The sequence below is a fragment of the Pungitius pungitius genome, unplaced genomic scaffold, assembly GCF_949316345.1.
Source record: "Pungitius pungitius unplaced genomic scaffold, fPunPun2.1 scaffold_37, whole genome shotgun sequence".
Taxonomy (NCBI): domain Eukaryota; kingdom Metazoa; phylum Chordata; class Actinopteri; order Perciformes; family Gasterosteidae; genus Pungitius; species Pungitius pungitius.
The window spans coordinates 226,118-251,188 of NW_026909808.1; the positions used below are offsets into that span (position 1 = coordinate 226,118).

General features: G+C 45.4%; 54 non-coding genes across 54 annotated transcripts; all 54 read left to right on the forward strand.

The window, feature by feature from the left end:
- Window positions 1–213: 213 nt before the first annotated feature.
- Window positions 214–332, forward strand: LOC134110388 (5S ribosomal RNA). Its single transcript, XR_009943773.1, has one exon. It is a non-coding gene; the product is annotated as a 5S ribosomal RNA (ribosomal RNA).
- A 339-nt stretch (window positions 333–671) lies between these two features.
- Window positions 672–790, forward strand: LOC134110040 (5S ribosomal RNA). Its single transcript, XR_009943433.1, has one exon. It is a non-coding gene; the product is annotated as a 5S ribosomal RNA (ribosomal RNA).
- Window positions 791–1,135: 345 nt separating this feature from the next.
- Window positions 1,136–1,254, forward strand: LOC134110389 (5S ribosomal RNA). The gene has a single exon (XR_009943774.1). It is a non-coding gene; the product is annotated as a 5S ribosomal RNA (ribosomal RNA).
- A 339-nt stretch (window positions 1,255–1,593) lies between these two features.
- LOC134110390 (5S ribosomal RNA) lies at window positions 1,594–1,712 on the forward strand. Its single transcript, XR_009943775.1, has one exon. It is a non-coding gene; the product is annotated as a 5S ribosomal RNA (ribosomal RNA).
- A 344-nt stretch (window positions 1,713–2,056) lies between these two features.
- LOC134110391 (5S ribosomal RNA) lies at window positions 2,057–2,175 on the forward strand. Its single transcript, XR_009943776.1, has one exon. It is a non-coding gene; the product is annotated as a 5S ribosomal RNA (ribosomal RNA).
- Window positions 2,176–2,519: 344 nt separating this feature from the next.
- On the forward strand, window positions 2,520–2,638 carry LOC134110392 (5S ribosomal RNA). Its single transcript, XR_009943777.1, has one exon. It is a non-coding gene; the product is annotated as a 5S ribosomal RNA (ribosomal RNA).
- Window positions 2,639–2,977: 339 nt separating this feature from the next.
- LOC134110394 (5S ribosomal RNA) lies at window positions 2,978–3,096 on the forward strand. The gene has a single exon (XR_009943779.1). It is a non-coding gene; the product is annotated as a 5S ribosomal RNA (ribosomal RNA).
- Window positions 3,097–3,440: 344 nt separating this feature from the next.
- Window positions 3,441–3,559, forward strand: LOC134110069 (5S ribosomal RNA). The gene has a single exon (XR_009943463.1). It is a non-coding gene; the product is annotated as a 5S ribosomal RNA (ribosomal RNA).
- Window positions 3,560–3,898: 339 nt separating this feature from the next.
- Window positions 3,899–4,017, forward strand: LOC134110395 (5S ribosomal RNA). The gene has a single exon (XR_009943780.1). It is a non-coding gene; the product is annotated as a 5S ribosomal RNA (ribosomal RNA).
- A 344-nt stretch (window positions 4,018–4,361) lies between these two features.
- Window positions 4,362–4,480, forward strand: LOC134110182 (5S ribosomal RNA). The gene has a single exon (XR_009943576.1). It is a non-coding gene; the product is annotated as a 5S ribosomal RNA (ribosomal RNA).
- Window positions 4,481–4,819: 339 nt separating this feature from the next.
- Window positions 4,820–4,938, forward strand: LOC134110396 (5S ribosomal RNA). Its single transcript, XR_009943781.1, has one exon. It is a non-coding gene; the product is annotated as a 5S ribosomal RNA (ribosomal RNA).
- A 344-nt stretch (window positions 4,939–5,282) lies between these two features.
- On the forward strand, window positions 5,283–5,401 carry LOC134110397 (5S ribosomal RNA). Its single transcript, XR_009943782.1, has one exon. It is a non-coding gene; the product is annotated as a 5S ribosomal RNA (ribosomal RNA).
- Window positions 5,402–5,740: 339 nt separating this feature from the next.
- LOC134110398 (5S ribosomal RNA) lies at window positions 5,741–5,859 on the forward strand. Its single transcript, XR_009943783.1, has one exon. It is a non-coding gene; the product is annotated as a 5S ribosomal RNA (ribosomal RNA).
- Window positions 5,860–6,198: 339 nt separating this feature from the next.
- On the forward strand, window positions 6,199–6,317 carry LOC134110041 (5S ribosomal RNA). The gene has a single exon (XR_009943434.1). It is a non-coding gene; the product is annotated as a 5S ribosomal RNA (ribosomal RNA).
- A 345-nt stretch (window positions 6,318–6,662) lies between these two features.
- Window positions 6,663–6,781, forward strand: LOC134110399 (5S ribosomal RNA). The gene has a single exon (XR_009943784.1). It is a non-coding gene; the product is annotated as a 5S ribosomal RNA (ribosomal RNA).
- A 339-nt stretch (window positions 6,782–7,120) lies between these two features.
- LOC134110400 (5S ribosomal RNA) lies at window positions 7,121–7,239 on the forward strand. Its single transcript, XR_009943785.1, has one exon. It is a non-coding gene; the product is annotated as a 5S ribosomal RNA (ribosomal RNA).
- A 344-nt stretch (window positions 7,240–7,583) lies between these two features.
- On the forward strand, window positions 7,584–7,702 carry LOC134110401 (5S ribosomal RNA). The gene has a single exon (XR_009943786.1). It is a non-coding gene; the product is annotated as a 5S ribosomal RNA (ribosomal RNA).
- Window positions 7,703–8,041: 339 nt separating this feature from the next.
- Window positions 8,042–8,160, forward strand: LOC134110402 (5S ribosomal RNA). Its single transcript, XR_009943787.1, has one exon. It is a non-coding gene; the product is annotated as a 5S ribosomal RNA (ribosomal RNA).
- Window positions 8,161–8,504: 344 nt separating this feature from the next.
- Window positions 8,505–8,623, forward strand: LOC134110403 (5S ribosomal RNA). Its single transcript, XR_009943788.1, has one exon. It is a non-coding gene; the product is annotated as a 5S ribosomal RNA (ribosomal RNA).
- A 339-nt stretch (window positions 8,624–8,962) lies between these two features.
- LOC134110405 (5S ribosomal RNA) lies at window positions 8,963–9,081 on the forward strand. Its single transcript, XR_009943790.1, has one exon. It is a non-coding gene; the product is annotated as a 5S ribosomal RNA (ribosomal RNA).
- A 344-nt stretch (window positions 9,082–9,425) lies between these two features.
- LOC134110183 (5S ribosomal RNA) lies at window positions 9,426–9,544 on the forward strand. The gene has a single exon (XR_009943577.1). It is a non-coding gene; the product is annotated as a 5S ribosomal RNA (ribosomal RNA).
- Window positions 9,545–9,883: 339 nt separating this feature from the next.
- On the forward strand, window positions 9,884–10,002 carry LOC134109817 (5S ribosomal RNA). The gene has a single exon (XR_009943212.1). It is a non-coding gene; the product is annotated as a 5S ribosomal RNA (ribosomal RNA).
- A 344-nt stretch (window positions 10,003–10,346) lies between these two features.
- LOC134110406 (5S ribosomal RNA) lies at window positions 10,347–10,465 on the forward strand. The gene has a single exon (XR_009943791.1). It is a non-coding gene; the product is annotated as a 5S ribosomal RNA (ribosomal RNA).
- A 339-nt stretch (window positions 10,466–10,804) lies between these two features.
- Window positions 10,805–10,923, forward strand: LOC134110042 (5S ribosomal RNA). The gene has a single exon (XR_009943435.1). It is a non-coding gene; the product is annotated as a 5S ribosomal RNA (ribosomal RNA).
- Window positions 10,924–11,268: 345 nt separating this feature from the next.
- On the forward strand, window positions 11,269–11,387 carry LOC134110407 (5S ribosomal RNA). Its single transcript, XR_009943792.1, has one exon. It is a non-coding gene; the product is annotated as a 5S ribosomal RNA (ribosomal RNA).
- A 339-nt stretch (window positions 11,388–11,726) lies between these two features.
- LOC134110408 (5S ribosomal RNA) lies at window positions 11,727–11,845 on the forward strand. Its single transcript, XR_009943793.1, has one exon. It is a non-coding gene; the product is annotated as a 5S ribosomal RNA (ribosomal RNA).
- Window positions 11,846–12,189: 344 nt separating this feature from the next.
- LOC134110409 (5S ribosomal RNA) lies at window positions 12,190–12,308 on the forward strand. The gene has a single exon (XR_009943794.1). It is a non-coding gene; the product is annotated as a 5S ribosomal RNA (ribosomal RNA).
- A 339-nt stretch (window positions 12,309–12,647) lies between these two features.
- Window positions 12,648–12,766, forward strand: LOC134110410 (5S ribosomal RNA). Its single transcript, XR_009943795.1, has one exon. It is a non-coding gene; the product is annotated as a 5S ribosomal RNA (ribosomal RNA).
- Window positions 12,767–13,110: 344 nt separating this feature from the next.
- Window positions 13,111–13,229, forward strand: LOC134110411 (5S ribosomal RNA). The gene has a single exon (XR_009943796.1). It is a non-coding gene; the product is annotated as a 5S ribosomal RNA (ribosomal RNA).
- A 339-nt stretch (window positions 13,230–13,568) lies between these two features.
- Window positions 13,569–13,687, forward strand: LOC134110043 (5S ribosomal RNA). Its single transcript, XR_009943436.1, has one exon. It is a non-coding gene; the product is annotated as a 5S ribosomal RNA (ribosomal RNA).
- Window positions 13,688–14,032: 345 nt separating this feature from the next.
- LOC134110412 (5S ribosomal RNA) lies at window positions 14,033–14,151 on the forward strand. Its single transcript, XR_009943797.1, has one exon. It is a non-coding gene; the product is annotated as a 5S ribosomal RNA (ribosomal RNA).
- A 339-nt stretch (window positions 14,152–14,490) lies between these two features.
- Window positions 14,491–14,609, forward strand: LOC134110413 (5S ribosomal RNA). Its single transcript, XR_009943798.1, has one exon. It is a non-coding gene; the product is annotated as a 5S ribosomal RNA (ribosomal RNA).
- A 344-nt stretch (window positions 14,610–14,953) lies between these two features.
- LOC134110414 (5S ribosomal RNA) lies at window positions 14,954–15,072 on the forward strand. Its single transcript, XR_009943799.1, has one exon. It is a non-coding gene; the product is annotated as a 5S ribosomal RNA (ribosomal RNA).
- A 339-nt stretch (window positions 15,073–15,411) lies between these two features.
- On the forward strand, window positions 15,412–15,530 carry LOC134110416 (5S ribosomal RNA). Its single transcript, XR_009943801.1, has one exon. It is a non-coding gene; the product is annotated as a 5S ribosomal RNA (ribosomal RNA).
- A 344-nt stretch (window positions 15,531–15,874) lies between these two features.
- LOC134110417 (5S ribosomal RNA) lies at window positions 15,875–15,993 on the forward strand. Its single transcript, XR_009943802.1, has one exon. It is a non-coding gene; the product is annotated as a 5S ribosomal RNA (ribosomal RNA).
- A 339-nt stretch (window positions 15,994–16,332) lies between these two features.
- LOC134110418 (5S ribosomal RNA) lies at window positions 16,333–16,451 on the forward strand. Its single transcript, XR_009943803.1, has one exon. It is a non-coding gene; the product is annotated as a 5S ribosomal RNA (ribosomal RNA).
- Window positions 16,452–16,795: 344 nt separating this feature from the next.
- Window positions 16,796–16,914, forward strand: LOC134110184 (5S ribosomal RNA). Its single transcript, XR_009943578.1, has one exon. It is a non-coding gene; the product is annotated as a 5S ribosomal RNA (ribosomal RNA).
- A 339-nt stretch (window positions 16,915–17,253) lies between these two features.
- LOC134109818 (5S ribosomal RNA) lies at window positions 17,254–17,372 on the forward strand. Its single transcript, XR_009943213.1, has one exon. It is a non-coding gene; the product is annotated as a 5S ribosomal RNA (ribosomal RNA).
- A 344-nt stretch (window positions 17,373–17,716) lies between these two features.
- Window positions 17,717–17,835, forward strand: LOC134110419 (5S ribosomal RNA). The gene has a single exon (XR_009943804.1). It is a non-coding gene; the product is annotated as a 5S ribosomal RNA (ribosomal RNA).
- Window positions 17,836–18,174: 339 nt separating this feature from the next.
- Window positions 18,175–18,293, forward strand: LOC134110044 (5S ribosomal RNA). The gene has a single exon (XR_009943437.1). It is a non-coding gene; the product is annotated as a 5S ribosomal RNA (ribosomal RNA).
- Window positions 18,294–18,638: 345 nt separating this feature from the next.
- LOC134110420 (5S ribosomal RNA) lies at window positions 18,639–18,757 on the forward strand. Its single transcript, XR_009943805.1, has one exon. It is a non-coding gene; the product is annotated as a 5S ribosomal RNA (ribosomal RNA).
- A 339-nt stretch (window positions 18,758–19,096) lies between these two features.
- On the forward strand, window positions 19,097–19,215 carry LOC134110421 (5S ribosomal RNA). Its single transcript, XR_009943806.1, has one exon. It is a non-coding gene; the product is annotated as a 5S ribosomal RNA (ribosomal RNA).
- A 344-nt stretch (window positions 19,216–19,559) lies between these two features.
- Window positions 19,560–19,678, forward strand: LOC134110422 (5S ribosomal RNA). Its single transcript, XR_009943807.1, has one exon. It is a non-coding gene; the product is annotated as a 5S ribosomal RNA (ribosomal RNA).
- Window positions 19,679–20,017: 339 nt separating this feature from the next.
- Window positions 20,018–20,136, forward strand: LOC134110423 (5S ribosomal RNA). The gene has a single exon (XR_009943808.1). It is a non-coding gene; the product is annotated as a 5S ribosomal RNA (ribosomal RNA).
- Window positions 20,137–20,480: 344 nt separating this feature from the next.
- On the forward strand, window positions 20,481–20,599 carry LOC134110424 (5S ribosomal RNA). The gene has a single exon (XR_009943809.1). It is a non-coding gene; the product is annotated as a 5S ribosomal RNA (ribosomal RNA).
- A 339-nt stretch (window positions 20,600–20,938) lies between these two features.
- LOC134110425 (5S ribosomal RNA) lies at window positions 20,939–21,057 on the forward strand. The gene has a single exon (XR_009943810.1). It is a non-coding gene; the product is annotated as a 5S ribosomal RNA (ribosomal RNA).
- Window positions 21,058–21,396: 339 nt separating this feature from the next.
- Window positions 21,397–21,515, forward strand: LOC134110427 (5S ribosomal RNA). The gene has a single exon (XR_009943812.1). It is a non-coding gene; the product is annotated as a 5S ribosomal RNA (ribosomal RNA).
- Window positions 21,516–21,859: 344 nt separating this feature from the next.
- Window positions 21,860–21,978, forward strand: LOC134109955 (5S ribosomal RNA). Its single transcript, XR_009943350.1, has one exon. It is a non-coding gene; the product is annotated as a 5S ribosomal RNA (ribosomal RNA).
- A 344-nt stretch (window positions 21,979–22,322) lies between these two features.
- On the forward strand, window positions 22,323–22,441 carry LOC134110428 (5S ribosomal RNA). Its single transcript, XR_009943813.1, has one exon. It is a non-coding gene; the product is annotated as a 5S ribosomal RNA (ribosomal RNA).
- A 339-nt stretch (window positions 22,442–22,780) lies between these two features.
- LOC134110429 (5S ribosomal RNA) lies at window positions 22,781–22,899 on the forward strand. The gene has a single exon (XR_009943814.1). It is a non-coding gene; the product is annotated as a 5S ribosomal RNA (ribosomal RNA).
- Window positions 22,900–23,243: 344 nt separating this feature from the next.
- Window positions 23,244–23,362, forward strand: LOC134110071 (5S ribosomal RNA). The gene has a single exon (XR_009943465.1). It is a non-coding gene; the product is annotated as a 5S ribosomal RNA (ribosomal RNA).
- A 339-nt stretch (window positions 23,363–23,701) lies between these two features.
- On the forward strand, window positions 23,702–23,820 carry LOC134110430 (5S ribosomal RNA). Its single transcript, XR_009943815.1, has one exon. It is a non-coding gene; the product is annotated as a 5S ribosomal RNA (ribosomal RNA).
- A 344-nt stretch (window positions 23,821–24,164) lies between these two features.
- On the forward strand, window positions 24,165–24,283 carry LOC134110185 (5S ribosomal RNA). Its single transcript, XR_009943579.1, has one exon. It is a non-coding gene; the product is annotated as a 5S ribosomal RNA (ribosomal RNA).
- Window positions 24,284–24,622: 339 nt separating this feature from the next.
- On the forward strand, window positions 24,623–24,741 carry LOC134110045 (5S ribosomal RNA). The gene has a single exon (XR_009943439.1). It is a non-coding gene; the product is annotated as a 5S ribosomal RNA (ribosomal RNA).
- Window positions 24,742–25,071: the final 330 nt, after the last annotated feature.

The following is a 25,071-nucleotide window of genomic DNA, read 5'->3' on the forward strand; positions in this document are numbered from 1 at the left end:
AACATTTACGATTGGCATACTGTTGTTTGTAATTTAGCCGTTGAAATACAGGTGCTAACCCAACATGTTAGAATTGCCAGTGAAGAAAAGTAAAGTTACCTTCAGGCTTTAGGAACCTCTCTTGCCAATGCTAAGAACTGCTTCAATTTTAGAAAAAGAAACTTCTGATTATCTTTGACACGTTTTAAAGGATTAGGAAAAAGATGAAAAGCAGCTTACGGCCATACCTCTCTGGTTCCGCCCGATCTCGTCTGATCTCGGAAGCTAAGCAGAGCAGGGCCTGGTTAGTACCTGGATGGAAGACCGCCTGGGAATCCCAGGTGCCGTAAGCTTTTTAACTTCTCTCTCTGAAAGCCGCCCAGCGCCGTAGATTGTACACCTACACAATTGTAAAAAAAAATTCACATTGTAGAAGAGATGCAATAGGAAGAAGATGAAAGGTGGCTTACGTCCGTACCATCGTCAGGCCATTTGAGGTGGCGGGGACTGCAATGGCCATTCACCGATTGGCTGGGACCCCTGGGCGGGTCTTCTCTAGTCCATCCAATTTTCGGCATGGGATGTCACAGCCTTCTTTGCATACCCTTATTTAACCCACACAAAGATGCCAACGGCAGGCGTGTCATAATTCATTGACGCATTATAAAGGATTAGGAAAAAGATAAAAAGCAGCTTACGACCATACCTCTCTGGTTCCGCCCGATCTCGTCTGATCTCGGAAGCTAAGCAGAGCAGGGCCTGGTTAGTACCTGGATGGAAGACCGCCTGGGAATCTCAGGTGCCGTAAGCTTTTTCACTTCTCTCTCCGAAAGCCGCCGAGCGCCGCAGATTGTACACCTGTTTTAACGTTGGATATGAAAGGAAATTAGACAATATTATCCAAAATGATTCCGTTTCATGATTGCTAAATTAGTGTTGGTCAACATTTAACAATTGGCATACTTTTGTTTGTAATTTAGCCGTTGAAATACAGGTGCTAACCCAACATGTTAGAATTGCCAGTGAAGAAAAGTAAAGTTACCTTCAGGCTTTAGGAACCTCTCTTGCCAATGCTAAGAACTGCTTCAATTTTAGAAAAAGAAACTTCTGATTATCTTTGACACGTTTTAAAGGATTAGGAAAAAGATGAAAAGCAGCTTACGGCCATACCTCTCTGGTTCCGCCCGATCTCGTCTGATCTCGGAAGCTAAGCAGAGCAGGGCCTGGTTAGTACCTGGATGGAAGACCGCCTGGGAATCCCAGGTGCCGTAAGCTTTTTAACTTCTCTCTCTGAAAGCCGCCCAGCGCCGTAGATTGTACACCTACACAATTGTAAAAAAAAATTCACATTGTAGAAGAGATGCAATAGGAAGAAGATGAAAGGTGGCTTACGTCCATACCATCGTCAGGCCATTTGAGGTGGCGGGGACTGCAATGGCCATTCACCGATTGGCTGGGACTCCTGGGCGGGTCTTCTCTAGTCCATCCAATTTTCGGCATGGGATGTCACAGCCTTCTTTGCATACCCTTATTTAACCCACACAAAGATGCCAACGGCAGGCGTGTCATAATTCATTGACGCATTATAAAGGATTAGGAAAAAGATAAAAAGCAGCTTACGGCCATACCTCTCTGGTTCCGCCCGATCTCGTCTGATCTCGGAAGCTAAGCAGAGCAGGGCCTGGTTAGTACCTGGATGGAAGACCGCCTGGGAATCCCAGGTGCCGTAAGCTTTTTCACTTCTCTCTCCGAAAGCCGCCGAGCGCCGCAGATTGTACACCTGTTTTAACGTTGGATATGAAAGGAAATTAGACAATATTATCCAAAATGATTCCGTTTCATGATTGCTAAATTAGTGTTGGTCAACATTTACGATTGGCATACTGTTGTTTGTAATTTAGCCGTTGAAATACAGGTGCTAACCCAACATGTTAGAATTGCCAGTGAAGAAAAGTAAAGTTACCTTCAGGCTTTAGGAACCTCTCTTGCCAATGCTAAGAACTGCTTCAATTTTAGAAAAAGAAACTTCTGATTATCTTTGACACGTTTTAAAGGATTAGGAAAAAGATGAAAAGCAGCTTACGGCCATACCTCTCTGGTTCCGCCCGATCTCGTCTGATCTCGGAAGCTAAGCAGAGCAGGGCCTGGTTAGTACCTGGATGGAAGACCGCCTGGGAATCCCAGGTGCCGTAAGCTTTTTCACTTCTCTCTCCGAAAGCCGCCGAGCGCCGCAGATTGTACACCTGTTTTAACGTTGGATATGAAAGGAAATTAGACAATATTATCCAAAATGATTCCGTTTCATGATTGCTAAATTAGTGTTGGTCAACATTTACGATTGGCATACTGTTGTTTGTAATTTAGCCGTTGAAATACAGGTGCTAACCCAACATGTTAGAATTGCCAGTGAAGAAAAGTAAAGTTACCTTCAGGCTTTAGGAACCTCTCTTGCCAATGCTAAGAACTGCTTCAATTTTAGAAAAAGAAACTTCTGATTATCTTTGACACGTTTTAAAGGATTAGGAAAAAGATGAAAAGCAGCTTACGGCCATACCTCTCTGGTTCCGCCCGATCTCGTCTGATCTCGGAAGCTAAGCAGAGCAGGGCCTGGTTAGTACCTGGATGGAAGACCGCCTGGGAATCCCAGGTGCCGTAAGCTTTTTAACTTCTCTCTCTGAAAGCCGCCCAGCGCCGTAGATTGTACACCTACACAATTGTAAAAAAAAATTCACATTGTAGAAGAGATGCAATAGGAAGAAGATGAAAGGTGGCTTACGTCCATACCATCGTCAGGCCATTTGAGGTGGCGGGGACTGCAATGGCCATTCACCGATTGGCTGGGACTCCTGGGCGGGTCTTCTCTAGTCCATCCAATTTTCGGCATGGGATGTCACAGCCTTCTTTGCATACCCTTATTTAACCCACACAAAGATGCCAACGGCAGGCGTGTCATAATTCATTGACGCATTATAAAGGATTAGGAAAAAGATAAAAAGCAGCTTACGGCCATACCTCTCTGGTTCCGCCCGATCTCGTCTGATCTCGGAAGCTAAGCAGAGCAGGGCCTGGTTAGTACCTGGATGGAAGACCGCCTGGGAATCCCAGGTGCCGTAAGCTTTTTCACTTCTCTCTCCGAAAGCCGCCGAGCGCCGCAGATTGTACACCTGTTTTAACGTTGGATATGAAAGGAAATTAGACAATATTATCCAAAATGATTCCGTTTCATGATTGCTAAATTAGTGTTGGTCAACATTTACGATTGGCATACTGTTGTTTGTAATTTAGCCGTTGAAATACAGGTGCTAACCCAACATGTTAGAATTGCCAGTGAAGAAAAGTAAAGTTACCTTCAGGCTTTAGGAACCTCTCTTGCCAATGCTAAGAACGGCTTCAATTTTAGAAAAAGAAACTTCTGATTATCTTTGACACGTTTTAAAGGATTAGGAAAAAGATGAAAAGCAGCTTACGGCCATACATCTCTGGTTCCGCCCGATCTCGTCTGATCTCGGAAGCTAAGCAGAGCAGGGCCTGGTTAGTACCTGGATGGAAGACCGCCTGGGAATCCCAGGTGCCGTAAGCTTTTTAACTTCTCTCTCTGAAAGCCGCCCAGCGCCGTAGATTGTACACCTACACAATTGTAAAAAAAAATTCACATTGTAGAAGAGATGCAATAGGAAGAAGATGAAAGGTGGCTTACGTCCATACCATCGTCAGGCCATTTGAGGTGGCGGGGACTGCAATGGCCATTCACCGATTGGCTGGGACTCCTGGGCGGGTCTTCTCTAGTCCATCCAATTTTCGGCATGGGATGTCACAGCCTTCTTTGCATACCCTTATTTAACCCACACAAAGATGCCAACGGCAGGCGTGTCATAATTCATTGACGCATTATAAAGGATTAGGAAAAAGATAAAAAGCAGCTTACGGCCATACCTCTCTGGTTCCGCCCGATCTCGTCTGATCTCGGAAGCTAAGCAGAGCAGGGCCTGGTTAGTACCTGGATGGAAGACCGCCTGGGAATCCCAGGTGCCGTAAGCTTTTTCACTTCTCTCTCCGAAAGCCGCCGAGCGCCGCAGATTGTACACCTGTTTTAACGTTGGATATGAAAGGAAATTAGACAATATTATCCAAAATGATTCCGTTTCATGATTGCTAAATTAGTGTTGGTCAACATTTACGATTGGCATACTGTTGTTTGTAATTTAGCCGTTGAAATACAGGTGCTAACCCAACATGTTAGAATTGTCAGTGAAGAAAAGTAAAGTTACCTTCAGGCTTTAGGAACCTCTCTTGCCAATGCTAAGAACTGCTTCAATTTTAGAAAAAGAAACTTCTGATTATCTTTGACACGTTTTAAAGGATTAGGAAAAAGATGAAAAGCAGCTTACGTCCATACCTCTCTGGTTCCGCCCGATCTCGTCTGTTCTCGGAAGCTAAGCAGAGCAGGGCCTGGTTAGTACCTGGATGGAAGACCGCCTGGGAATCCCAGGTGCCGTAAGCTTTTTCACTTCTCTCTCTGAAAGCCGCCCAGCGCCGTAAATTGTACACCTACACAATTGTAAAAAAAAATTCACATTGTAGAAGAGATGCAATAGGAAGAAGATGAAAGGTGGCTTACGTCCGTACCATCGTCAGGCCATTTGAGGTGGCGGGGACTGCAATGGCCATTCACCGATTGGCTGGGACTCCTGGGCGGGTCTTCTCTAGTCCATCCAATTTCCGGCATGGGATGTCACAGCCTTCTTTGCATACCCTTATTTAACCCACACAAAGATGCCAACGGCAGGCGTGTCATAATTCATTGACGCATTATAAAGGATTAGGAAAAAGATAAAAAGCAGCTTACGGCCATACCTCTCTGGTTCCGCCCGATCTCGTCTGATCTCGGAAGCTAAGCAGAGCAGGGCCTGGTTAGTACCTGGATGGAAGACCGCCTGGGAATCCCAGGTGCCGTAAGCTTTTTCACTTCTCTCTCCGAAAGCCGCCGAGCGCCGCAGATTGTACACCTGTTTTAACGTTGGATATGAAAGGAAATTAGACAATATTATCCAAAATGATTCCGTTTCATGATTGCTAAATTAGTGTTGGTCAACATTTACCATTGGCATACTGTTGTTTGTAATTTAGCCGTTGAAATACAGGTGCTAACCCAACATGTTAGAATTGCCAGTGAAGAAAAGTAAAGTTACCTTCAGGCTTTAGGAACCTCTCTTGCCAATGCTAAGAACTGCTTCAATTTTAGAAAAAGAAACTTCTGATTATCTTTGACACGTTTTAAAGGATTAGGAAAAAGATGAAAAGCAGCTTACGGCCATACCTCTCTGGTTCCGCCCGATCTCGTCTGATCTCGGAAGCTAAGCAGAGCAGGGCCTGGTTAGTACCTGGATGGAAGACCGCCTGGGAATCCCAGGTGCCGTAAGCTTTTTAACTTCTCTCTCTGAAAGCCGCCCAGCGCCGTAGATTGTACACCTACACAATTGTAAAAAAAAATTCACATTGTAGAAGAGATGCAATAGGAAGAAGATGAAAGGTGGCTTACGTCCATACCATCGTCAGGCCATTTGAGGTCGCGGGGACTGCAATGGCCATTCACCGATTGGCTGGGACTCCTGGGCGGGTCTTCTCTAGTCCATCCAATTTTCGGCATGGGATGTCACAGCCTTCTTTGCATACCCTTATTTAACCCACACAAAGATGCCAACGGCAGGCGTGTCATAATTCATTGACGCATTATAAAGGATTAGGAAAAAGATAAAAAGCAGCTTACGGCCATACCTCTCTGGTTCCGCCCGATCTCGTCTGATCTCGGAAGCTAAGCAGAGCAGGGCCTGGTTAGTACCTGGATGGAAGACCGCCTGGGAATCCCAGGTGCCGTAAGCTTTTTCACTTCTCTCACCGAAAGCCGCCCAGCGCCGTAGATTGTACACCTACACAATTGTAAAAAAAAATTCACATTGTAGAAGAGATGCAATAGGAAGAAGATGAAAGGTGGCTTACGTCCGTACCATCGTCAGGCCATTTGAGGTGGCGGGGACTGCAATGGCCATTCACCGATTGGCTGGGACCCCTGGGCGGGTCTTCTCTAGTCCATCCAATTTTCGGCATGGGATGTCACAGCCTTCTTTGCATACCCTTATTTAACCCACACAAAGATGCCAACGGCAGGCGTGTCATAATTCATTGACGCATTATAAAGGATTAGGAAAAAGATAAAAAGCAGCTTACGACCATACCTCTCTGGTTCCGCCCGATCTCGTCTGATCTCGGAAGCTAAGCAGAGCAGGGCCTGGTTAGTACCTGGATGGAAGACCGCCTGGGAATCTCAGGTGCCGTAAGCTTTTTCACTTCTCTCTCCGAAAGCCGCCGAGCGCCGCAGATTGTACACCTGTTTTAACGTTGGATATGAAAGGAAATTAGACAATATTATCCAAAATGATTCCGTTTCATGATTGCTAAATTAGTGTTGGTCAACATTTAACAATTGGCATACTTTTGTTTGTAATTTAGCCGTTGAAATACAGGTGCTAACCCAACATGTTAGAATTGCCAGTGAAGAAAAGTAAAGTTACCTTCAGGCTTTAGGAACCTCTCTTGCCAATGCTAAGAACTGCTTCAATTTTAGAAAAAGAAACTTCTGATTATCTTTGACACGTTTTAAAGGATTAGGAAAAAGATGAAAAGCAGCTTACGGCCATACCTCTCTGGTTCCGCCCGATCTCGTCTGATCTCGGAAGCTAAGCAGAGCAGGGCCTGGTTAGTACCTGGATGGAAGACCGCCTGGGAATCCCAGGTGCCGTAAGCTTTTTAACTTCTCTCTCTGAAAGCCGCCCAGCGCCGTAGATTGTACACCTACACAATTGTAAAAAAAAATTCACATTGTAGAAGAGATGCAATAGGAAGAAGATGAAAGGTGGCTTACGTCCATACCATCGTCAGGCCATTTGAGGTGGCGGGGACTGCAATGGCCATTCACCGATTGGCTGGGACTCCTGGGCGGGTCTTCTCTAGTCCATCCAATTTTCGGCATGGGATGTCACAGCCTTCTTTGCATACCCTTATTTAACCCACACAAAGATGCCAACGGCAGGCGTGTCATAATTCATTGACGCATTATAAAGGATTAGGAAAAAGATAAAAAGCAGCTTACGGCCATACCTCTCTGGTTCCGCCCGATCTCGTCTGATCTCGGAAGCTAAGCAGAGCAGGGCCTGGTTAGTACCTGGATGGAAGACCGCCTGGGAATCCCAGGTGCCGTAAGCTTTTTCACTTCTCTCTCCGAAAGCCGCCGAGCGCCGCAGATTGTACACCTGTTTTAACGTTGGATATGAAAGGAAATTAGACAATATTATCCAAAATGATTCCGTTTCATGATTGCTAAATTAGTGTTGGTCAACATTTACCATTGGCATACTGTTGTTTGTAATTTAGCCGTTGAAATACAGGTGCTAACCCAACATGTTAGAATTGCCAGTGAAGAAAAGTAAAGTTACCTTCAGGCTTTAGGAACCTCTCTTGCCAATGCTAAGAACTGCTTCAATTTTAGAAAAAGAAACTTCTGATTATCTTTGACACGTTTTAAAGGATTAGGAAAAAGATGAAAAGCAGCTTACGGCCATACCTCTCTGGTTCCGCCCGATCTCGTCTGATCTCGGAAGCTAAGCAGAGCAGGGCCTGGTTAGTACCTGGATGGAAGACCGCCTGGGAATCCCAGGTGCCGTAAGCTTTTTAACTTCTCTCTCTGAAAGCCGCCCAGCGCCGTAGATTGTACACCTACACAATTGTAAAAAAAAATTCACATTGTAGAAGAGATGCAATAGGAAGAAGATGAAAGGTGGCTTACGTCCATACCATCGTCAGGCCATTTGAGGTCGCGGGGACTGCAATGGCCATTCACCGATTGGCTGGGACTCCTGGGCGGGTCTTCTCTAGTCCATCCAATTTTCGGCATGGGATGTCACAGCCTTCTTTGCATACCCTTATTTAACCCACACAAAGATGCCAACGGCAGGCGTGTCATAATTCATTGACGCATTATAAAGGATTAGGAAAAAGATAAAAAGCAGCTTACGGCCATACCTCTCTGGTTCCGCCCGATCTCGTCTGATCTCGGAAGCTAAGCAGAGCAGGGCCTGGTTAGTACCTGGATGGAAGACCGCCTGGGAATCCCAGGTGCCGTAAGCTTTTTCACTTCTCTCTCCGAAAGCCGCCGAGCGCCGCAGATTGTACACCTGTTTTAACGTTGGATATGAAAGGAAATTAGACAATATTATCCAAAATGATTCCGTTTCATGATTGCTAAATTAGTGTTGGTCAACATTTACGATTGGCATACTGTTGTTTGTAATTTAGCCGTTGAAATACAGGTGCTAACCCAACATGTTAGAATTGCCAGTGAAGAAAAGTAAAGTTACCTTCAGGCTTTAGGAACCTCTCTTGCCAATGCTAAGAACTGCTTCAATTTTAGAAAAAGAAACTTCTGATTATCTTTGACACGTTTTAAAGGATTAGGAAAAAGATGAAAAGCAGCTTACGGCCATACCTCTCTGGTTCCGCCCGATCTCGTCTGATCTCGGAAGCTAAGCAGAGCAGGGCCTGGTTAGTACCTGGATGGAAGACCGCCTGGGAATCCCAGGTGCCGTAAGCTTTTTAACTTCTCTCTCTGAAAGCCGCCCAGCGCCGTAGATTGTACACCTACACAATTGTAAAAAAAAATTCACATTGTAGAAGAGATGCAATAGGAAGAAGATGAAAGGTGGCTTACGTCCATACCATCGTCAGGCCATTTGAGGTGGCGGGGACTGCAATGGCCATTCACCGATTGGCTGGGACTCCTGGGCGGGTCTTCTCTAGTCCATCCAATTTTCGGCATGGGATGTCACAGCCTTCTTTGCATACCCTTATTTAACCCACACAAAGATGCCAACGGCAGGCGTGTCATAATTCATTGACGCATTATAAAGGATTAGGAAAAAGATAAAAAGCAGCTTACGGCCATACCTCTCTGGTTCCGCCCGATCTCGTCTGATCTCGGAAGCTAAGCAGAGCAGGGCCTGGTTAGTACCTGGATGGAAGACCGCCTGGGAATCCCAGGTGCCGTAAGCTTTTTCACTTCTCTCTCCGAAAGCCGCCGAGCGCCGCAGATTGTACACCTGTTTTAACGTTGGATATGAAAGGAAATTAGACAATATTATCCAAAATGATTCCGTTTCATGATTGCTAAATTAGTGTTGGTCAACATTTACGATTGGCATACTGTTGTTTGTAATTTAGCCGTTGAAATACAGGTGCTAACCCAACATGTTAGAATTGCCAGTGAAGAAAAGTAAAGTTACCTTCAGGCTTTAGGAACCTCTCTTGCCAATGCTAAGAACTGCTTCAATTTTAGAAAAAGAAACTTCTGATTATCTTTGACACGTTTTAAAGGATTAGGAAAAAGATGAAAAGCAGCTTACGTCCATACCTCTCTGGTTCCGCCCGATCTCGTCTGTTCTCGGAAGCTAAGCAGAGCAGGGCCTGGTTAGTACCTGGATGGAAGACCGCCTGGGAATCCCAGGTGCCGTAAGCTTTTTCACTTCTCTCTCTGAAAGCCGCCCAGCGCCGTAAATTGTACACCTACACAATTGTAAAAAAAAATTCACATTGTAGAAGAGATGCAATAGGAAGAAGATGAAAGGTGGCTTACGTCCGTACCATCGTCAGGCCATTTGAGGTGGCGGGGACTGCAATGGCCATTCACCGATTGGCTGGGACCCCTGGGCGGGTCTTCTCTAGTCCATCCAATTTTCGGCATGGGATGTCACAGCCTTCTTTGCATACCCTTATTTAACCCACACAAAGATGCCAACGGCAGGCGTGTCATAATTCATTGACGCATTATAAAGGATTAGGAAAAAGATAAAAAGCAGCTTACGGCCATACCTCTCTGGTTCCGCCCGATCTCGTCTGATCTCGGAAGCTAAGCAGAGCAGGGCCTGGTTAGTACCTGGATGGAAGACCGCCTGGGAATCTCAGGTGCCGTAAGCTTTTTCACTTCTCTCTCCGAAAGCCGCCGAGCGCCGCAGATTGTACACCTGTTTTAACGTTGGATATGAAAGGAAATTAGACAATATTATCCAAAATGATTCCGTTTCATGATTGCTAAATTAGTGTTGGTCAACATTTACGATTGGCATACTGTTGTTTGTAATTTAGCCGTTGAAATACAGGTGCTAACCCAACATGTTAGAATTGCCAGTGAAGAAAAGTAAAGTTACCTTCAGGCTTTAGGAACCTCTCTTGCCAATGCTAAGAACTGCTTCAATTTTAGAAAAAGAAACTTCTGATTATCTTTGACACGTTTTAAAGGATTAGGAAAAAGATGAAAAGCAGCTTACGGCCATACCTCTCTGGTTCCGCCCGATCTCGTCTGATCTCGGAAGCTAAGCAGAGCAGGGCCTGGTTAGTACCTGGATGGAAGACCGCCTGGGAATCCCAGGTGCCGTAAGCTTTTTAACTTCTCTCTCTGAAAGCCGCCCAGCGCCGTAGATTGTACACCTACACAATTGTAAAAAAAAATTCACATTGTAGAAGAGATGCAATAGGAAGAAGATGAAAGGTGGCTTACGTCCGTACCATCGTCAGGCCATTTGAGGTGGCGGGGACTGCAATGGCCATTCACCGATTGGCTGGGACCCCTGGGCGGGTCTTCTCTAGTCCATCCAATTTTCGGCATGGGATGTCACAGCCTTCTTTGCATACCCTTATTTAACCCACACAAAGATGCCAACGGCAGGCGTGTCATAATTCATTGACGCATTATAAAGGATTAGGAAAAAGATAAAAAGCAGCTTACGACCATACCTCTCTGGTTCCGCCCGATCTCGTCTGATCTCGGAAGCTAAGCAGAGCAGGGCCTGGTTAGTACCTGGATGGAAGACCGCCTGGGAATCTCAGGTGCCGTAAGCTTTTTCACTTCTCTCTCCGAAAGCCGCCGAGCGCCGCAGATTGTACACCTGTTTTAACGTTGGATATGAAAGGAAATTAGACAATATTATCCAAAATGATTCCGTTTCATGATTGCTAAATTAGTGTTGGTCAACATTTAACAATTGGCATACTTTTGTTTGTAATTTAGCCGTTGAAATACAGGTGCTAACCCAACATGTTAGAATTGCCAGTGAAGAAAAGTAAAGTTACCTTCAGGCTTTAGGAACCTCTCTTGCCAATGCTAAGAACTGCTTCAATTTTAGAAAAAGAAACTTCTGATTATCTTTGACACGTTTTAAAGGATTAGGAAAAAGATGAAAAGCAGCTTACGGCCATACCTCTCTGGTTCCGCCCGATCTCGTCTGATCTCGGAAGCTAAGCAGAGCAGGGCCTGGTTAGTACCTGGATGGAAGACCGCCTGGGAATCCCAGGTGCCGTAAGCTTTTTAACTTCTCTCTCTGAAAGCCGCCCAGCGCCGTAGATTGTACACCTACACAATTGTAAAAAAAAATTCACATTGTAGAAGAGATGCAATAGGAAGAAGATGAAAGGTGGCTTACGTCCATACCATCGTCAGGCCATTTGAGGTGGCGGGGACTGCAATGGCCATTCACCGATTGGCTGGGACTCCTGGGCGGGTCTTCTCTAGTCCATCCAATTTTCGGCATGGGATGTCACAGCCTTCTTTGCATACCCTTATTTAACCCACACAAAGATGCCAACGGCAGGCGTGTCATAATTCATTGACGCATTATAAAGGATTAGGAAAAAGATAAAAAGCAGCTTACGGCCATACCTCTCTGGTTCCGCCCGATCTCGTCTGATCTCGGAAGCTAAGCAGAGCAGGGCCTGGTTAGTACCTGGATGGAAGACCGCCTGGGAATCCCAGGTGCCGTAAGCTTTTTCACTTCTCTCTCCGAAAGCCGCCGAGCGCCGCAGATTGTACACCTGTTTTAACGTTGGATATGAAAGGAAATTAGACAATATTATCCAAAATGATTCCGTTTCATGATTGCTAAATTAGTGTTGGTCAACATTTACCATTGGCATACTGTTGTTTGTAATTTAGCCGTTGAAATACAGGTGCTAACCCAACATGTTAGAATTGCCAGTGAAGAAAAGTAAAGTTACCTTCAGGCTTTAGGAACCTCTCTTGCCAATGCTAAGAACTGCTTCAATTTTAGAAAAAGAAACTTCTGATTATCTTTGACACGTTTTAAAGGATTAGGAAAAAGATGAAAAGCAGCTTACGGCCATACCTCTCTGGTTCCGCCCGATCTCGTCTGATCTCGGAAGCTAAGCAGAGCAGGGCCTGGTTAGTACCTGGATGGAAGACCGCCTGGGAATCCCAGGTGCCGTAAGCTTTTTAACTTCTCTCTCTGAAAGCCGCCCAGCGCCGTAGATTGTACACCTACACAATTGTAAAAAAAAATTCACATTGTAGAAGAGATGCAATAGGAAGAAGATGAAAGGTGGCTTACGTCCATACCATCGTCAGGCCATTTGAGGTCGCGGGGACTGCAATGGCCATTCACCGATTGGCTGGGACTCCTGGGCGGGTCTTCTCTAGTCCATCCAATTTTCGGCATGGGATGTCACAGCCTTCTTTGCATACCCTTATTTAACCCACACAAAGATGCCAACGGCAGGCGTGTCATAATTCATTGACGCATTATAAAGGATTAGGAAAAAGATAAAAAGCAGCTTACGGCCATACCTCTCTGGTTCCGCCCGATCTCGTCTGATCTCGGAAGCTAAGCAGAGCAGGGCCTGGTTAGTACCTGGATGGAAGACCGCCTGGGAATCCCAGGTGCCGTAAGCTTTTTCACTTCTCTCTCCGAAAGCCGCCGAGCGCCGCAGATTGTACACCTGTTTTAACGTTGGATATGAAAGGAAATTAGACAATATTATCCAAAATGATTCCGTTTCATGATTGCTAAATTAGTGTTGGTCAACATTTACCATTGGCATACTGTTGTTTGTAATTTAGCCGTTGAAATACAGGTGCTAACCCAACATGTTAGAATTGCCAGTGAAGAAAAGTAAAGTTACCTTCAGGCTTAAGGAACCTCTCTTGCCAATGCTAAGAACTGCTTCAATTTTAGAAAAAGAAACTTCTGATTATCTTTGACACGTTTTAAAGGATTAGGAAAAAGATGAAAAGCAGCTTACGGCCATACCTCTCTGGTTCCGCCCGATCTCGTCTGATCTCGGAAGCTAAGCAGAGCAGGGCCTGGTTAGTACCTGGATGGAAGACCGCCTGGGAATCCCAGGTGCCGTAAGCTTTTTCACTTCTCTCTCTGAAAGCCGCCCAGCGCCGTAGCTTGTACACCTACACAATTGTAAAAAGTTTATCACATTGTAGAAGAGATGCAATAGGAAGAAGATGAAAGGTGGCTTACGTCCATACCATCATCAGGCCATTTGAGGTGGCGGGGACTGCAATGGCCATCCACCGATTGGCTGGGACTCCTGGGCGGGTCTTCTCTAGTCCATCCAATTTTCGCCATAGGATGTCACAGCCTTCTTTGCATACCCTTATTTAACCCACACAAAGATGCCAACGGCAGGCGTGACATAATTTTTTGACGCATTATAAAGGATTAGGAAAAAGATAAAAAGCAGCTTACGACCATACCTCTCTGGTTCCGCCCGATCTCGTCTGATCTCGGAAGCTAAGCAGAGCAGGGCCTGGTTAGTACCTGGATGGAAGACCGCCTGGGAATCTCAGGTGCCGTAAGCTTTTTCACTTCTCTCTCCGAAAGCCGCCGAGCGCCGCAGATTGTACACCTGTTTTAACGTTGGATATGAAAGGAAATTAGACAATATTATCCAAAATGATTCCGTTTCATGATTGCTAAATTAGTGTTGGTCAACATTTAACAATTGGCATACTTTTGTTTGTAATTTAGCCGTTGAAATACAGGTGCTAACCCAACATGTTAGAATTGCCAGTGAAGAAAAGTAAAGTTACCTTCAGGCTTTAGGAACCTCTCTTGCCAATGCTAAGAACTGCTTCAATTTTAGAAAAAGAAACTTCTGATTATCTTTGACACGTTTTAAAGGATTAGGAAAAAGATGAAAAGCAGCTTACGGCCATACCTCTCTGGTTCCGCCCGATCTCGTCTGATCTCGGAAGCTAAGCAGAGCAGGGCCTGGTTAGTACCTGGATGGAAGACCGCCTGGGAATCCCAGGTGCCGTAAGCTTTTTAACTTCTCTCTCTGAAAGCCGCCCAGCGCCGTAGATTGTACACCTACACAATTGTAAAAAAAAATTCACATTGTAGAAGAGATGCAATAGGAAGAAGATGAAAGGTGGCTTACGTCCATACCATCGTCAGGCCATTTGAGGTGGCGGGGACTGCAATGGCCATTCACCGATTGGCTGGGACTCCTGGGCGGGTCTTCTCTAGTCCATCCAATTTTCGGCATGGGATGTCACAGCCTTCTTTGCATACCCTTATTTAACCCACACAAAGATGCCAACGGCAGGCGTGTCATAATTCATTGACGCATTATAAAGGATTAGGAAAAAGATAAAAAGCAGCTTACGGCCATACCTCTCTGGTTCCGCCCGATCTCGTCTGATCTCGGAAGCTAAGCAGAGCAGGGCCTGGTTAGTACCTGGATGGAAGACCGCCTGGGAATCCCAGGTGCCGTAAGCTTTTTCACTTCTCTCTCCGAAAGCCGCCGAGCGCCGCAGATTGTACACCTGTTTTAACGTTGGATATGAAAGGAAATTAGACAATATTATCCAAAATGATTCCGTTTCATGATTGCTAAATTAGTGTTGGTCAACATTTACCATTGGCATACTGTTGTTTGTAATTTAGCCGTTGAAATACAGGTGCTAACCCAACATGTTAGAATTGCCAGTGAAGAAAAGTAAAGTTACCTTCAGGCTTTAGGAACCTCTCTTGCCAATGCTAAGAACTGCTTCAATTTTAGAAAAAGAAACTTCTGATTATCTTTGACACGTTTTAAAGGATTAGGAAAAAGATGAAAAGCAGCTTACGGCCATACCTCTCTGGTTCCGCCCGATCTCGTCTGATCTCGGAAGCTAAGCAGAGCAGGGCCTGGTTAGTACCTGGATGGAAGACCGCCTGGGAATCCCAGGTGCCGTAAGCTTTTTAACTTCTCTCTCTGAAAGCCGCCCAGCGCCGTAGATTGTACACCTACACAATTGTAAAAAAAAATTCACATTGTAGAAGAGATGCAATAGGAAGAAGATGAAAGGTGGCTTACGTCCATACCATCGTCAGGCCATTTGAGGTCGCGGGGACTGCAATGGCCATTCACCGATTGGCTGGGACTCCTGGGCGGGTCTTCTCTAGTCCATCCAATTTTCGGCATGGGATGTCACAGCCTTCTTTGCATACCCTTATTTAACCCACACAAAGATGCCAACGGCAGGCGTGTCATAATTCATTGACGCATTATAAAGGATTAGGAAAAAGATAAAAAGCAGCTTACGGCCATACCTCTCTGGTTCCGCCCGATCTCGTCTGATCTCGGAAGCTAAGCAGAGCAGGGCCTGGTTAGTACCTGGATGGAAGACCGCCTGGGAATCCCAGGTGCCGTAAGCTTTTTCACTTCTCTCTCCGAAAGCCGCCGAGCGCCGCAGATTGTACACCTGTTTTAACGTTGGATATGAAAGGAAATTAGACAATATTATCCAAAATGATTCCGTTTCATGATTGCTAAATTAGTGTTGGTCAACATTTACGATTGGCATACTGTTGTTTGTAATTTAGCCGTTGAAATACAGGTGCTAACCCAACATGTTAGAATTGCCAGTGAAGAAAAGTAAAGTTACCTTCAGGCTTTAGGAACCTCTCTTGCCAATGCTAAGAACTGCTTCAATTTTAGAAAAAGAAACTTCTGATTATCTTTGACACGTTTTAAAGGATTAGGAAAAAGATGAAAAGCAGCTTACGGCCATACCTCTCTGGTTCCGCCCGATCTCGTCTGATCTCGGAAGCTAAGCAGAGCAGGGCCTGGTTAGTACCTGGATGGAAGACCGCCTGGGAATCCCAGGTGCCGTAAGCTTTTTAACTTCTCTCTCTGAAAGCCGCCCAGCGCCGTAGATTGTACACCTACACAATTGTAAAAAAAAATTCACATTGTAGAAGAGATGCAATAGGAAGAAGATGAAAGGTGGCTTACGTCCATACCATCGTCAGGCCATTTGAGGTGGCGGGGACTGCAATGGCCATTCACCGATTGGCTGGGACTCCTGGGCGGGTCTTCTCTAGTCCATCCAATTTTCGGCATGGGATGTCACAGCCTTCTTTGCATACCCTTATTTAACCCACACAAAGATGCCAACGGCAGGCGTGTCATAATTCATTGACGCATTATAAAGGATTAGGAAAAAGATAAAAAGCAGCTTACGGCCATACCTCTCTGGTTCCGCCCGATCTCGTCTGATCTCGGAAGCTAAGCAGAGCAGGGCCTGGTTAGTACCTGGATGGAAGACCGCCTGGGAATCCCAGGTGCCGTAAGCTTTTTCACTTCTCTCTCCGAAAGCCGCCGAGCGCCGCAGATTGTACACCTGTTTTAACGTTGGATATGAAAGGAAATTAGACAATATTATCCAAAATGATTCCGTTTCATGATTGCTAAATTAGTGTTGGTCAACATTTACGATTGGCATACTGTTGTTTGTAATTTAGCCGTTGAAATACAGGTGCTAACCCAACATGTTAGAATTGCCAGTGAAGAAAAGTAAAGTTACCTTCAGGCTTTAGGAACCTCTCTTGCCAATGCTAAGAACTGCTTCAATTTTAGAAAAAGAAACTTCTGATTATCTTTGACACGTTTTAAAGGATTAGGAAAAAGATGAAAAGCAGCTTACGTCCATACCTCTCTGGTTCCGCCCGATCTCGTCTGTTCTCGGAAGCTAAGCAGAGCAGGGCCTGGTTAGTACCTGGATGGAAGACCGCCTGGGAATCCCAGGTGCCGTAAGCTTTTTCACTTCTCTCTCTGAAAGCCGCCCAGCGCCGTAAATTGTACACCTACACAATTGTAAAAAAAAATTCACATTGTAGAAGAGATGCAATAGGAAGAAGATGAAAGGTGGCTTACGTCCGTACCATCGTCAGGCCATTTGAGGTGGCGGGGACTGCAATGGCCATTCACCGATTGGCTGGGACCCCTGGGCGGGTCTTCTCTAGTCCATCCAATTTTCGGCATGGGATGTCACAGCCTTCTTTGCATACCCTTATTTAACCCACACAAAGATGCCAACGGCAGGCGTGTCATAATTCATTGACGCATTATAAAGGATTAGGAAAAAGATAAAAAGCAGCTTACGGCCATACCTCTCTGGTTCCGCCCGATCTCGTCTGATCTCGGAAGCTAAGCAGAGCAGGGCCTGGTTAGTACCTGGATGGAAGACCGCCTGGGAATCTCAGGTGCCGTAAGCTTTTTCACTTCTCTCTCCGAAAGCCGCCGAGCGCCGCAGATTGTACACCTGTTTTAACGTTGGATATGAAAGGAAATTAGACAATATTATCCAAAATGATTCCGTTTCATGATTGCTAAATTAGTGTTGGTCAACATTTACGATTGGCATACTGTTGTTTGTAATTTAGCCGTTGAAATACAGGTGCTAACCCAACATGTTAGAATTGCCAGTGAAGAAAAGTAAAGTTACCTTCAGGCTTTAGGAACCTCTCTTGCCAATGCTAAGAACTGCTTCAATTTTAGAAAAAGAAACTTCTGATTATCTTTGACACGTTTTAAAGGATTAGGAAAAAGATGAAAAGCAGCTTACGGCCATACCTCTCTGGTTCCGCCCGATCTCGTCTGATCTCGGAAGCTAAGCAGAGCAGGGCCTGGTTAGTACCTGGATGGAAGACCGCCTGGGAATCCCAGGTGCCGTAAGCTTTTTAACTTCTCTCTCTGAAAGCCGCCCAGCGCCGTAGATTGTACACCTACACAATTGTAAAAAAAAATTCACATTGTAGAAGAGATGCAATAGGAAGAAGATGAAAGGTGGCTTACGTCCGTACCATCGTCAGGCCATTTGAGGTGGCGGGGACTGCAATGGCCATTCACCGATTGGCTGGGACCCCTGGGCGGGTCTTCTCTAGTCCATCCAATTTTCGGCATGGGATGTCACAGCCTTCTTTGCATACCCTTATTTAACCCACACAAAGATGCCAACGGCAGGCGTGTCATAATTCATTGACGCATTATAAAGGATTAGGAAAAAGATAAAAAGCAGCTTACGACCATACCTCTCTGGTTCCGCCCGATCTCGTCTGATCTCGGAAGCTAAGCAGAGCAGGGCCTGGTTAGTACCTGGATGGAAGACCGCCTGGGAATCTCAGGTGCCGTAAGCTTTTTCACTTCTCTCTCCGAAAGCCGCCGAGCGCCGCAGATTGTACACCTGTTTTAACGTTGGATATGAAAGGAAATTAGACAATATTATCCAAAATGATTCCGTTTCATGATTGCTAAATTAGTGTTGGTCAACATTTAACAATTGGCATACTTTTGTTTGTAATTTAGCCGTTGAAATACAGGTGCTAACCCAACATGTTAGAATTGCCAGTGAAGAAAAGTAAAGTTACCTTCAGGCTTTAGGAACCTCTCTTGCCAATGCTAAGAACTGCTTCAATTTTAGAAAAAGAAACTTCTGATTATCTTTGACACGTTTTAAAGGATTAGGAAAAAGATGAAAAGCAGCTTACGGCCATACCTCTCTGGTTCCGCCCGATCTCGTCTGATCTCGGAAGCTAAGCAGAGCAGGGCCTGGTTAGTACCTGGATGGAAGACCGCCTGGGAATCCCAGGTGCCGTAAGCTTTTTAACTTCTCTCTCTGAAAGCCGCCCAGCGCCGTAGATTGTACACCTACACAATTGTAAAAAAAAATTCACATTGTAGAAGAGATGCAATAGGAAGAAGATGAAAGGTGGCTTACGTCCATACCATCGTCAGGCCATTTGAGGTGGCGGGGACTGCAATGGCCATTCACCGATTGGCTGGGACTCCTGGGCGGGTCTTCTCTAGTCCATCCAATTTTCGGCATGGGATGTCACAGCCTTCTTTGCATACCCTTATTTAACCCACACAAAGATGCCAACGGCAGGCGTGTCATAATTCATTGACGCATTATAAAGGATTAGGAAAAAGATAAAAAGCAGCTTACGGCCATACCTCTCTGGTTCCGCCCGATCTCGTCTGATCTCGGAAGCTAAGCAGAGCAGGGCCTGGTTAGTACCTGGATGGAAGACCGCCTGGGAATCCCAGGTGCCGTAAGCTTTTTCACTTCTCTCTCCGAAAGCCGCCGAGCGCCGCAGATTGTACACCTGTTTTAACGTTGGATATGAAAGGAAATTAGACAATATTATCCAAAATGATTCCGTTTCATGATTGCTAAATTAGTGTTGGTCAACATTTACCATTGGCATACTGTTGTTTGTAATTTAGCCGTTGAAATACAGGTGCTAACCCAACATGTTAGAATTGCCAGTGAAGAAAAGTAAAGTTACCTTCAGGCTTTAGGAACCTCTCTTGCCAATGCTAAGAACTGCTTCAATTTTAGAAAAAGAAACTTCTGATTATCTTTGACACGTTTTAAAGGATTAGGAAAAAGATGAAAAGCAGCTTACGGCCATACCTCTCTGGTTCCGCCCGATCTCGTCTGATCTCGGAAGCTAAGCAGAGCAGGGCCTGGTTAGTACCTGGATGGAAGACCGCCTGGGAATCCCAGGTGCCGTAAGCTTTTTAACTTCTCTCTCTGAAAGCCGCCCAGCGCCGTAGATTGTACACCTACACAATTGTAAAAAAAAATTCACATTGTAGAAGAGATGCAATAGGAAGAAGATGAAAGGTGGCTTACGTCCATACCATCGTCAGGCCATTTGAGGTCGCGGGGACTGCAATGGCCATTCACCGATTGGCTGGGACTCCTGGGCGGGTCTTCTCTAGTCCATCCAATTTTCGGCATGGGATGTCACAGCCTTCTTTGCATACCCTTATTTAACCCACACAAAGATGCCAACGGCAGGCGTGTCATAATTCATTGACGCATTATAAAGGATTAGGAAAAAGATAAAAAGCAGCTTACGGCCATACCTCTCTGGTTCCGCCCGATCTCGTCTGATCTCGGAAGCTAAGCAGAGCAGGGCCTGGTTAGTACCTGGATGGAAGACCGCCTGGGAATCCCAGGTGCCGTAAGCTTTTTCACTTCTCTCTCCGAAAGCCGCCGAGCGCCGCAGATTGTACACCTGTTTTAACGTTGGATATGAAAGGAAATTAGACAATATTATCCAAAATGATTCCGTTTCATGATTGCTAAATTAGTGTTGGTCAACATTTACCATTGGCATACTGTTGTTTGTAATTTAGCCGTTGAAATACAGGTGCTAACCCAACATGTTAGAATTGCCAGTGAAGAAAAGTAAAGTTACCTTCAGGCTTAAGGAACCTCTCTTGCCAATGCTAAGAACTGCTTCAATTTTAGAAAAAGAAACTTCTGATTATCTTTGACACGTTTTAAAGGATTAGGAAAAAGATGAAAAGCAGCTTACGGCCATACCTCTCTGGTTCCGCCCGATCTCGTCTGATCTCGGAAGCTAAGCAGAGCAGGGCCTGGTTAGTACCTGGATGGAAGACCGCCTGGGAATCCCAGGTGCCGTAAGCTTTTTCACTTCTCTCTCTGAAAGCCGCCCAGCGCCGTAGCTTGTACACCTACACAATTGTAAAAAGTTTATCACATTGTAGAAGAGATGCAATAGGAAGAAGATGAAAGGTGGCTTACGTCCATACCATCATCAGGCCATTTGAGGTGGCGGGGACTGCAATGGCCATCCACCGATTGGCTGGGACTCCTGGGCGGGTCTTCTCTAGTCCATCCAATTTTCGCCATAGGATGTCACAGCCTTCTTTGCATACCCTTATTTAACCCACACAAAGATGCCAACGGCAGGCGTGACATAATTTTTTGACGCATTATAAAGGATTAGGAAAAAGATAAAAAGCAGCTTACGGCCATACCTCTCTGGTTCCGCCCGATCTCGTCTGATCTCGGAAGCTAAGCAGAGCAGGGCCTGGTTAGTACCTGGATGGAAGACCGCCTGGGAATCCCAGGTGCCGTAAGCTTTTTAACTTCTCTCTCTGAAAGCCGCCCAGCGCCGTAGATTGTACACCTACACAATTGTAAAAAAAAATTCACATTGTAGAAGAGATGCAATAGGAAGAAGATGAAAGGTGGCTTACGTCCGTACCATCGTCAGGCCATTTGAGGTGGCGGGGACTGCAATGGCCATTCACCGATTGGCTGGGACTCCTGGGCGGGTCTTCTCTAGTCCATCCAATTTCCGGCATGGGATGTCACAGCCTTCTTTGCATACCCTTATTTAACCCACACAAAGATGCCAACGGCAGGCGTGTCATAATTCATTGACGCATTATAAAGGATTAGGAAAAAGATAAAAAGCAGCTTACGGCCATACCTCTCTGGTTCCGCCCGATCTCGTCTGATCTCGGAAGCTAAGCAGAGCAGGGCCTGGTTAGTACCTGGATGGAAGACCGCCTGGGAATCCCAGGTGCCGTAAGCTTTTTCACTTCTCTCTCCGAAAGCCGCCGAGCGCCGCAGATTGTACACCTGTTTTAACGTTGGATATGAAAGGAAATTAGACAATATTATCCAAAATGATTCCGTTTCATGATTGCTAAATTAGTGTTGGTCAACATTTACGATTGGCATACTGTTGTTTGTAATTTAGCCGTTGAAATACAGGTGCTAACCCAACATGTTAGAATTGCCAGTGAAGAAAAGTAAAGTTACCTTCAGGCTTTAGGAACCTCTCTTGCCAATGCTAAGAACTGCTTCAATTTTAGAAAAAGAAACTTCTGATTATCTTTGACACGTTTTAAAGGATTAGGAAAAAGATGAAAAGCAGCTTACGTCCATACCTCTCTGGTTCCGCCCGATCTCGTCTGATCTCGGAAGCTAAGCAGAGCAGGGCCTGGTTAGTACCTGGATGGAAGACCGCCTGGGAATCCCAGGTGCCGTAAGCTTTTTCACTTCTCTCTCCGAAAGCCGCCGAGCGCCGCAGATTGTACACCTGTTTTAACGTTGGATATGAAAGGAAATTAGACAATATTATCCAAAATGATTCCGTTTCATGATTGCTAAATTAGTGTTGGTCAACATTTACGATTGGCATACTGTTGTTTGTAATTTAGCCGTTGAAATACAGGTGCTAACCCAACATGTTAGAATTGCCAGTGAAGAAAAGTAAAGTTACCTTCAGGCTTTAGGAACCTCTCTTGCCAATGCTAAGAACTGCTTCAATTTTAGAAAAAGAAACTTCTGATTATCTTTGACACGTTTTAAAGGATTAGGAAAAAGATGAAAAGCAGCTTACGGCCATACCTCTCTGGTTCCGCCCGATCTCGTCTGATCTCGGAAGCTAAGCAGAGCAGGGCCTGGTTAGTACCTGGATGGAAGACCGCCTGGGAATCCCAGGTGCCGTAAGCTTTTTAACTTCTCTCTCTGAAAGCCGCCCAGCGCCGTAGATTGTACACCTACACAATTGTAAAAAAAAATTCACATTGTAGAAGAGATGCAATAGGAAGAAGATGAAAGGTGGCTTACGTCCATACCATCGTCAGGCCATTTGAGGTGGCGGGGACTGCAATGGCCATTCACCGATTGGCTGGGACTCCTGGGCGGGTCTTCTCTAGTCCATCCAATTTTCGGCATGGGATGTCACAGCCTTCTTTGCATACCCTTATTTAACCCACACAAAGATGCCAACGGCAGGCGTGTCATAATTCATTGACGCATTATAAAGGATTAGGAAAAAGATAAAAAGCAGCTTACGGCCATACCTCTCTGGTTCCGCCCGATCTCGTCTGATCTCGGAAGCTAAGCAGAGCAGGGCCTGGTTAGTACCTGGATGGAAGACCGCCTGGGAATCCCAGGTGCCGTAAGCTTTTTCACTTCTCTCTCCGAAAGCCGCCGAGCGCCGCAGATTGTACACCTGTTTTAACGTTGGATATGAAAGGAAATTAGACAATATTATCCAAAATGATTCCGTTTCATGATTGCTAAATTAGTGTTGGTCAACATTTACGATTGGCATACTGTTGTTTGTAATTTAGCCGTTGAAATACAGGTGCTAACCCAACATGTTAGAATTGCCAGTGAAGAAAAGTAAAGTTACCTTCAGGCTTTAGGAACCTCTCTTGCCAATGCTAAGAACGGCTTCAATTTTAGAAAAAGAAACTTCTGATTATCTTTGACACGTTTTAAAGGATTAGGAAAAAGATGAAAAGCAGCTTACGGCCATACATCTCTGGTTCCGCCCGATCTCGTCTGATCTCGGAAGCTAAGCAGAGCAGGGCCTGGTTAGTACCTGGATGGAAGACCGCCTGGGAATCCCAGGTGCCGTAAGCTTTTTAACTTCTCTCTCTGAAAGCCGCCCAGCGCCGTAGATTGTACACCTACACAATTGTAAAAAAAAATTCACATTGTAGAAGAGATGCAATAGGAAGAAGATGAAAGGTGGCTTACGTCCATACCATCGTCAGGCCATTTGAGGTGGCGGGGACTGCAATGGCCATTCACCGATTGGCTGGGACTCCTGGGCGGGTCTTCTCTAGTCCATCCAATTTTCGGCATGGGATGTCACAGCCTTCTTTGCATACCCTTATTTAACCCACACAAAGATGCCAACGGCAGGCGTGTCATAATTCATTGACGCATTATAAAGGATTAGGAAAAAGATAAAAAGCAGCTTACGGCCATACCTCTCTGGTTCCGCCCGATCTCGTCTGATCTCGGAAGCTAAGCAGAGCAGGGCCTGGTTAGTACCTGGATGGAAGACCGCCTGGGAATCCCAGGTGCCGTAAGCTTTTTCACTTCTCTCTCCGAAAGCCGCCGAGCGCCGCAGATTGTACACCTGTTTTAACGTTGGATATGAAAGGAAATTAGACAATATTATCCAAAATGATTCCGTTTCATGATTGCTAAATTAGTGTTGGTCAACATTTACGATTGGCATACTGTTGTTTGTAATTTAGCCGTTGAAATACAGGTGCTAACCCAACATGTTAGAATTGTCAGTGAAGAAAAGTAAAGTTACCTTCAGGCTTTAGGAACCTCTCTTGCCAATGCTAAGAACTGCTTCAATTTTAGAAAAAGAAACTTCTGATTATCTTTGACACGTTTTAAAGGATTAGGAAAAAGATGAAAAGCAGCTTACGTCCATACCTCTCTGGTTCCGCCCGATCTCGTCTGTTCTCGGAAGCTAAGCAGAGCAGGGCCTGGTTAGTACCTGGATGGAAGACCGCCTGGGAATCCCAGGTGCCGTAAGCTTTTTCACTTCTCTCTCTGAAAGCCGCCCAGCGCCGTAAATTGTACACCTACACAATTGTAAAAAAAAATTCACATTGTAGAAGAGATGCAATAGGAAGAAGATGAAAGGTGGCTTACGTCCGTACCATCGTCAGGCCATTTGAGGTGGCGGGGACTGCAATGGCCATTCACCGATTGGCTGGGACCCCTGGGCGGGTCTTCTCTAGTCCATCCAATTTTCGGCATGGGATGTCACAGCCTTCTTTGCATACCCTTATTTAACCCACACAAAGATGCCAACGGCAGGCGTGTCATAATTCATTGACGCATTATAAAGGATTAGGAAAAAGATAAAAAGCAGCTTACGACCATACCTCTCTGGTTCCGCCCGATCTCGTCTGATCTCGGAAGCTAAGCAGAGCAGGGCCTGGTTAGTACCTGGATGGAAGACCGCCTGGGAATCTCAGGTGCCGTAAGCTTTTTCACTTCTCTCTCCGAAAGCCGCCGAGCGCCGCAGATTGTACACCTGTTTTAACGTTGGATATGAAAGGAAATTAGACAATATTATCCAAAATGATTCCGTTTCATGATTGCTAAATTAGTGTTGATCAACATTTAACAATTGGCATACTTTTGTTTGTAATTTAGCCGTTGAAATACAGGTGCTAACCCAACATGTTAGAATTGCCAGTGAAGAAAAGTAAAGTTACCTTCAGGCTTTAGGAACCTCTCTTGCCAATGCTAAGAACTGCTTCAATTTTAGAAAAGGAAACTTCTGATTATCTTTGACACGTTTTAAAGGATTAGGA